This window comes from Dipodomys merriami, unplaced genomic scaffold (genome assembly GCF_024711535.1).
Source record: "Dipodomys merriami isolate MVZ:Mamm:240054 unplaced genomic scaffold, mDipMer1.0.p SCAF_16, whole genome shotgun sequence".
Classification (NCBI taxonomy): Eukaryota; Metazoa; Chordata; class Mammalia; order Rodentia; family Heteromyidae; genus Dipodomys; species Dipodomys merriami.
The window spans coordinates 5,338,632-5,347,574 of NW_027202937.1; the positions used below are offsets into that span (position 1 = coordinate 5,338,632).

Consider the following 8,943-nt stretch of genomic DNA (forward strand, 5'->3'; position numbering starts at 1 on the left):
AGGTTGATTCCTCCCCCCCAAATCTGTAATGAACACAAAAGGAAAGGGATTCTAAGAAGTCATCTCTTGGAAAATACTTTGCATAGGAAAATCTGCCCTGGAACTTGTGGCGAGCCAGGTTCTGACCTGTGGAAGTGGAGATGCACAGGCCTTGTGTGGAGAAGAGCAGAGATGGCACAAAACTACTGGAGAAGTGGAGGTAACCTGGGCAGGAGCAGGAGTCCTGTGGGGGGACATGGTAGGCACGATTAGCCCCATTTCACGGGTCAGTAACAGCAGCATGCAAAGCTATTTGGATTGCCTAAGACCATTCTGTGTCACTCTGAGCAGGACCCTTCCTGACCTATGGTCTTTTTTACTATGTCCATCAAAGGAGGCATGAGACCCATGGCTCCAAAGTCTGCCCTTCCCCACGGCTGGGCATGTGTGCCGATCTACCTGACTCCCTGGAGTTGGAGAGCCGGAAGGTTGTTCTCTGCCCTGCAGCTGCTGCTGCACATGGCTTTTCCAAGTCTCCCTCAGCCTGGGCTGATGGCGCCCCCCTCCCCCTCCCGCTTGGCTCTGTTTCTCAGTGAAGTGAGCTGAGTGGGAGTTCCTCGCTGCCTGTCCCTTTTGGGTTCTCCCTTTTGGGACGTCTTTTCACACTTCCAAGTGCTGGGTGGGAGTGGGTGAATGTCACATGCTTGGCTCCAGCGAGCTGGTTCCCAGCCAAATGGAGGGAGCCAATTAATGACAGAGCCGAAGGCAAGTCACTTCCACCAACTGGGCTTGCATTTTTTTCCCCACATTTGTAAAAGAAAAGGATTGGATTTGATAGTCCCCTAAGGAACTCTCCTCTCGTGTTATGTCGTTTATTTCGCTTGTTTGCTTCCTGTTCTCCTCAATGCCCCAAGATCCTTTAGATCTGGTAGACATCGCTTGGCTCTTGGCTGAGAGGTGAGCAGCTTCAAATAGTCCATTGGAGACTTTTTTTTTTTTTTTTGCAGGAGGGCAATAATTTGGCATTAAAACATGATTAATGTGGAACTCATAATACTAAAAAAGGCAGAACAAAGGCAGAAGGTGCACATAGTAGATAGGCCACTCGGAAAAATGCATCTGACAGCTCTTGAGAATGCTCAGGTTGCATACTCAATGGGTTCTTTGGCTATAACGTTGCTTGAGTTGATAATTTCTGCAAACTGTGGCTGATGAGACTGAGAGGCCTTCCACATTTCATCCAAGAGCCTGTAGGGCTTCCCTAAAATTTCATTAGGAGGAGACCAATTTAAAGTTTAAGTAATGTAAGAGATGCAGTTATCTAATTAATTGTAGCAGGCCTATGCGGTAATGTAGTGAGAGGAGCTCCTGGCAACTGATAGAAACAAAAAGATTTAAAAAAAAAGAGCAGAAGAGTAAAGACAGTGTTTTTTTGGCCCAAGCTCAGTGAGTTGGAGTGGAACAGGTGATACTTTTGAAATTGAGTACCTGTATACCAGTGAATGGTCGGAACCTTCAGATGACCTTCACCTTCCTTTTATTGACACTGGCTTTTTTTTTTTTTTTTTTCTCAAGGCTGGTGATCTACCACTTGAGCCACAGCTCCCCTTTTGGTTTTTGGCTGGTTAACTGGAAATAAGAGTCTTACAGACTTTTCTATCTGGCTTGGCTTCGAACCACAAATGTCAGTTCTCAGCTTCCTGAATAGCTAAGATTACAGGTTTGAGCCACCATCAGTTCAGCCCCAATAACCTTTTACCAAGACTTAATCTCTTCAGAAAGCTGCCCAATAGGAAGACATCCCTAGTGCAAAGATGGCAATGAAACATCCAGATCTGCCTCTCCGTGCAGATAACTGCAGCTATGAATCACCGTGTCTGCTATGTATTTAATAACAATGTTGATCTTAACCTTGCAAGGTGGGGATGAATATTTCAGAACTCTCATGGGCAGCCATAGAGACATTTTGCAGCAGAGTCTGTGGATAGTAGCCTCTGGAGCTGTCTAGCACACAGCCTATACCGCTGAACAATAATGAGCCCCCCATTTCCGCAGTCATGAATAATCCTACGCATTTGCACATATGTCATTTTAGTTAACCTTTGTCCCTGCCATGCAAGAGTGCTTATTACTCCTATCCCACAGATACAACACGGAGAGGTGGTTAAGTAGCCTGTCCAAGGTCATGTAGCTGGTAAGCGATGATGCTCAATCTAATTCCAGGTATATCTGGGTTCCCATCCTCCCATTTTTCCACTGGAGGAGTTATTTTCACGCAGCTGTCACAGAGTCTCCAGGTCAGTTTCTGCCTGTGATGGCTGTGCATCTGCTTGGTGTGTGATGGCACTGGGTTCCTGACCCTGGGAAGTGAGCACCGACTCTCTGGGGTGGGGATCCACAGAGCCGCCATTCGGAGCCAGCCACCCTCCTCACTCACCACCTCTCTTCCTGGGGAAGCTGCGCAAGCTTTGTTCTTAGAGAGAAGCCAAACCACTATGAAATATCGTGAGGTGATTCCATCGTGGCCTGATGGGCATGAAAGAGCACCAGAGGTGACCGGTGAGGGCCACAGGACTGTCCTCAGGTCCTTAGACTCTTCACAGTGACCTCTGGCTGGGCATAACACACATACAGCATTCCTTCCAGGAATGGAATAGGTCCAGGGTGGACCTTTCAAGCCTCCACTCAGGAGCTGCTGTGAGGTATCCGGCTGTCCAGGAGGGCGGAGGAGTCCATTTGTGCCTAAGCATGGAGGAGACCTTTATACAGCCCCCCCCAGAGGAAGGGCTCCCTGCTGGCAGGGATAACAGTGAACATTGTGGCTCTCTCTCTCCATATAGGTGAGGCCACTGCCCCCCAGGCCCTCTCCCCTGCTGGCCTCACTCATCAGTGTTGAGAATTTGGGGCCCCTGTGCTCTCTTAGGTAGGGAGAACTTTCTTATTCTGAGTCCACATCAGCCCACCCCCGATACTTCAGAGAGCTTGCAGTTGCTACAGTAACTCCCTGGCACACTTCTAAGGGCAGGTTGTATCCTGTCATGGCCTCCAACTGCCTGGCGATAGCTTGATTTGGGAGAAGGAGTATGGGAAGGGGTGTTTAAATCAGATTGGACAACACTTCATGCTCTCTGGTCATCTGAGCAGGGTAGATACAAACACATGGCTGAGTGAAGACTCTGTTTCCCAGTTAGCCTTTCCATACCATCTACTCCCTGCTCTATCCTCAAACATCCCTCCTTCTCCTGAGTGTTCCTCAGGCCCCTCCCATGCGTGATGTCATCCTGAGAGCAGCCAATCCTGCCCTAGGTTAAGGTAGACCTAAGGGGATGAATTGAATTGAAATATGAACCTAAGAAAAGGAAGATCAAGTTCTCTGGGTAACTCAAGATTTTTGTCTTTTGACAGAACAACAAAACTAGAATACATAAGGATATCCATGTCATCCTTCTTCTTTATCCCAATGTTAGGGATAGTCCACAGGACCTCAACTTTTCTGAAGTCAATTCCAGAATTTCTTGGGACTATTTCTGTGAATTCTACTCTCAACATTAAGTATTTTGTCATAATTCCTTTCCTGAAAATTTAGTTTGTGTGTGGTTTTCAACTCACCAGAATCTGTAACTGTTGTAATTTGTGATTCCCAGTCCATCAGGACACCCAATGACTAAGCACCAGCCCAAATGGAAGCCCCCTCTCTTTCTGACTCAGCTCCCAATGGATGGCTCCAGCTGGCTTGACCACAAGGTCAGGTTAGAGGGATGGTGAAAAGGATATAGCAAGTTTGGAAGGCATGTTATGGGACTGAGTTGAGTGAGTGAGTCAGGATCTGGAAGGACAAAAAAGGTCAGGAAAGGCTGAACTTTGTAGACAGTTCTCTGCTTTCATTGGGGACCAAGGTCTCCATGTACAGGGGACCATTCACCATAACACCTGCAATTGCACTACATTTGAATAGCAACATGATGTTCCCCACCCCCCATTCTATGGGTAAACAAATCACAGCACTGCTGACAGAACCAGAGACTTCCCTTCCCATGGGAATCAGTGCTTTTCATCACATTTTTGCAGATTCCTTGAACTATTGTTGGCTCATAATGATGGTGATTATGGTTCTCAGCTATTCATTAGACTTGCCTCTAGATTTTATTTAATGGGATGAATATGTATATTGCTGCATCACACATTTAAAAATATTTTGACCCTTTCTACATTGTCCCCCAAATGCTTGAGAATCTATTAGCTTTGGAATCCTGTGTCTTCCTTTTACAGGTAAAAACAACATTTGGAGGAGGGCTCCCAGGGCTTGACTATGATGATACAGAGAACTCCTTCACCACAAGGAGGGGGATGCCACTCTAGCTTCCTCTTTAATGGAGAATCAGATTCTGGAGCTCAGAGGTAAGGCCAGATCCAAAGGGGAATGTTCTAGAAGGACTTGTAGGATTTGTCAAATATTTGGATGGCATTGCTGTAACCCAAGGAGTTGATGACAACCTCAGGCATTTGTCAAAAGATATGTCAATGTAGGACTTTCAAATATCACTGTAAAAAATACCACATTGGTAATTATCTACTCTGCAGGCTGCAAGGCTTGGTTTTGATTCAGGTGGTGTCAGAAGGGTAATAAGATTGAAGTATTTAGGGTGGGGTCCCAAATAATCTCACTCTGGGATACATGGAACATCTCTGTGAATTCCCACAGTATGTAAGAGGTCTTAGGGGTCCAGGAACCTTGGTGATATAAGCCCTCTGTGTCAGAGGGTCCCCTCCTCCTTTCTGTGATCACAGCTGCCTGAGGTCCCCAGAACGCTTCCCCCGCCTAAGTCCCAAACTATCTCATTGGAAAAACCAGCCTTTCAGACTTTGGCCAGAACAACCTGTAAATTATATCTATCTATATCTATCTATCTATATCTATATCTATATCTATCTATCTATCTATATATCCAATCACAGTATCAGCTTCAACTTAATGCTGGGTTATAAAATCAGCATAGTGGCTCAAAACAAACATTAACCATCAAAAGAGAAAATGGCATATGCCACTCATAGGTTAAGCATTATCTTGTGAAACCGGTTGTTGTTGTTGTTGTTATTGGTGTGTGTATGTGTGTGTGTGTGTGTTAGTGAGTTTGTGCATGAGCAGCGGGTTGCTTTGGGGTGTGATTTATTTTGTACGGTGGATAGCGGCCAAGAGTTTGAAAAACAGTGCTGTCGAGATGCCTCTGAGTCTCCACAGAGAGATTGCAGCAGTGGGAAGAGAGTGTGAGACAGGGAGTATATCCTCAAGGAATCATTTAATTTAAGGACTTAATCATCATTTTAATGAGTATTAGGGGGAAACTTTAGCATACTAAACCCCTGAGAGGCCAATATCTTGGTTAATATCAGGACCTCCCCTTCTGGGAATCACACAAATCACCAAGTGGTGCCTGGGTGACTATGACCCCAAATTAGAAGGCTGGGTTAAGACCACATTTTGGGAAATGCCAGAAAGGTTGGAGAAGTGAGGGGAGGAGAGGATGACTGAGAGGGCTGGGCGCACAGGGCACAGATCGCAGTCTAAGCCCCGTTGCATGTATCTGAACTGTTTCTTTGACTCTAGAGCTGAGATGATAATTGTTCTAGTCTGGGTGACCCCCACAGGATTATTCTCATGATCAAACAAGATAATGTGGACCAAAGCTATGCAAAGGGCAAAGGGCATCAGGAATGACTGCTGTCCATAAGGGAAAGTGATTTTTGTCTTCCAGGGACTGGAGATTTCCAACACATTTTAAAAAAGAGCTGCTAGCATTGCCATATGACAGAACATAAGCAGGAGAGATGCAGGGTGTTCAAGTCTATTTTCCTTCTAGTTTCTTCTAGTACCATTTCCTGGTGGAGACATAGTGAGAGGTCACAAGTGCTAAGAGAGCCCAGTGTGCCCTACTACCCGTGTTCCAGAGAATACAATGAAAACCACCCAGCTCTGAGCTGGCTGTTGCTTTGCAAGCAATATGTTTCTTTTTTCCTGGCTTTGGCATTCTCACAAAGAGAAATGTCAATGATGTGCAGATGATCAGACTCTGTGTCAAACATACATTCAACCTCTATTTGTCCCTTGTGAGGCCCCGGGGTCACCTCAGGAAGCTGGACAGAGATGATAAAGCAGTCAGAAGGACAGGAGGGTGTGGAGGGTGACAGGTGTGGAAAAGGGCATGTCTCCCACGAGAAAGAGGTGATCAATTTAAAATGATTGGTTAGGAAAGGGTTTGGGAAAATGTTGAGGGAATGTGGAATGAGAATAGTCCTCAGAGTACACTCTGATCCAATAGGACTAGTGTTTTTACAAGAAGAGGAAGGGAGGCACAGACTCACCATGCGATGGCCATGTTGAAGAAACAGGATGAAGAAAGATGTCCATTATCAGCCAAGGAGAGAGGTCTCACAAGTCAGCTCCTCCCACATCTTGATCTTAGTGTCTAGCTTCCAAAATGATGAGAAACCGTGTGTCTGGCATTCCAGCCAAGGAGTCTAGTGTTTTGTGATTACAACCTGTGTAGACTAAAAGAGATGACGAGTCTGCCATCAGGACAAGGGAGGATGCTATGAGATGGATGTTGGGTGCACCAGGAGCTGAGAACCAGTGATGTGTGAGTAGCTTAGCTACAGGCTTGGGCGTGATGGTAAGCCAGTGTGAGGAGCCCAGATACAACAAGCTGCAATGGAATCCTGAGCTATAGATGGAGTTGCTTGAGGCTAGAAAAGAAGGTTGTTTATGACTCAGAGAGTCCAGGGTGGTATAGGTCTGGGAAGGCCAGAGGGAACAAAAGGAGCCACAAGAGACCAAGAGGCCCTGAGATGTGAGCCAGGGTGGGAGGGAACAAAGTTAGCCACTCTGTTGGGCCATAATAGTGTGAATACTGCAAGAAGGAGGCTGTTGGAAGACTAGGCCAGGTGGCAGGGATGGACCTGATATGTGGCAAAGCTTGTGGTTATAGAAAAGGTTGGAGTTAAGCAGGGTATGCAGATGGCAGATGCTGGAGAGGCCCAGAATGTATGGAATTCAATAACACAAGCAGTCCTGGGCTAGAACATTCTACCCACCCCCGCCTAGTGAGGAGGGTCCCTTCTCCAACTTTGCCTTTCCATTCCATCCCTGTCCATTGGAACTTCCTTATCTTCCTGACATCCAGCCTCTTCTTCCCTACCTTCTCGCCTTTCACCTCACCTTTCTTTGTCCTACTTTACTACCCAGGCCATTGCTGTTGCCTGCTGGGACCACCAGGGCCTCTCAAGTCACAGCCTCAGATGTCTGTATCAAGGAAAATCAAAGTCATCTCCCATGCTCTGCCCACCCAAGAGATCTGCCTTGAACTCAGCAAGATGGCGGCCCACGCCAACACCTCAACAGCTCACTAAATCCTCGGTAGTCAGTGCTTTACAAGTTCTGCCACCACAGGGACACATTGGAAAGTCGAATTTTGGATTCAGTCAGTGATGGTTTGTTTAACAACCATCAATTTCTGCAAAAAATGTAGCAGCACATTCCCCCTTCCGCCCCCCGCCCCCAGCAGGTATGTATTATCGTGGCTACTATTATTTTGGACACTCCTTTCCTATAAAGAAGAGAAAAGAAAATGTTCGCTTCACTGCCCAAGTCTCTGCCTTTTATGCTGCTGTGGAAACTGGGGCCTGGATACACCAGCACCTTGTAAACCTGGAACGGGCTATCCTGGCAGAGGTGCTGGGACAGTGGCTGTCACCCCCAGGACCCTCTCCGGTCATGAAGCTCTGGCTTCATCTCCCTTCGGTCCTGGAGACCTACCCCCTGCCTCTGTTCTTCCCGCTTCCTCCTGCGGGATATTGCTTCACAAAGCTGACCTTCTCCACAGCATCAGCCTCCTCTTTCCACATTCCTGCCCAGAACCTGTGAACATGGCTCGTTTCCCTCCAGAGTGTCCTTGACCCTTTCCCTGTGGTGACCCACATTTCTTCTCACACCTGGACTTTAATGCGCTTCCACACAAGGCTCCCTTCCATTGTATTGCAGTATACCAAGCATCTGGTCCTTCATAACTCCACTCAAACCATTCTTGCCAAGGTCACCCATAATCACGTGGTGCTAAAATTCAATGAGTTGGTCACTCTTCTTGTATCACCCATTTGCTCACCTTATTTGTGGTTCTGTTGGCATCACAAAATCAGTTATTGTACATTTCATTTTTTTCCCCATTATTTCTTCTTTCCTGGCCTTAGGGCTTAGGGACTCAAAGAGCAATAGCTCTTACTATAGGAAGGCATTATGCAATCGTAGACAACCAGTGCTGTCTCCCCCGTGGCTCCCTCCCGAATGGCTCTCCAGTTCCCATAAGGCTTACAGGCATATTCTTTACTTGGATCCCCTACTGAGCCTTGAAAAGAGTGGAACTTCCATTGGGAAATAAAGAAAAGCTGGAGAGAGAAGGGACAAGAGAAAGATACACTTCTTTTGGTCTGACTTCAGATCTCTCTCAAGGTCAGGGATACAGAGCATGCTTATTTTTACCCACAAGAAATGTTATTAAATACTCAAAATACCATCAATTGTGCAGATTCTCTTATTCTTTGAGCAACAGTGTCTCCCTCACGACCCAGGAATCATGGAAACATTTCTTGGAAAGGATTTTTAGAGAGGGTAGAGGAAACAAAAGACCTTCCCCATATCCCTGAATAAAGCCTAACAGAATAGATCTCCAGAGACTTCCAATTCTCTTCTCAACAATCTGGAAAGGGTCTTGAGTCTTTTCTTCCTTTCCTTCCCTTCCTTTCTTCCCTTCCCTTTTTCCCCTTCCCTCCCTCCCTCCCTCCCTCCCTCCCTCTCTTCCTCCCTCCCTCCCTCCCTCCCTCCCTCCCTCCCTCCCTTCCTTCCTTCCTTCCTTCCTTCCTTCCTTCCTTCCTTCCTTCCTTCCTTCCTTCCTTCCTTCCATTCCTTTCATTCCT

General features: G+C 46.6%; 1 long non-coding RNA gene across 1 annotated transcript in view; it reads left to right on the forward strand.

The window, feature by feature from the left end:
- The window catches only part of LOC138827749 (uncharacterized), a 35,070-nt gene extending 26,527 nt beyond the window's left edge, over positions 1 to 8,543 (forward strand). Inside the window, exons 3-4 of the long non-coding RNA XR_011372174.1 lie at positions 4,249 to 4,377; positions 7,220 to 8,543. This is a non-coding gene — a long non-coding RNA (uncharacterized lncRNA). The remainder of the gene's footprint in view (positions 1 to 4,248; positions 4,378 to 7,219) is intronic.
- The last annotated feature ends 400 nt before the right edge of the window (positions 8,544 to 8,943 follow it).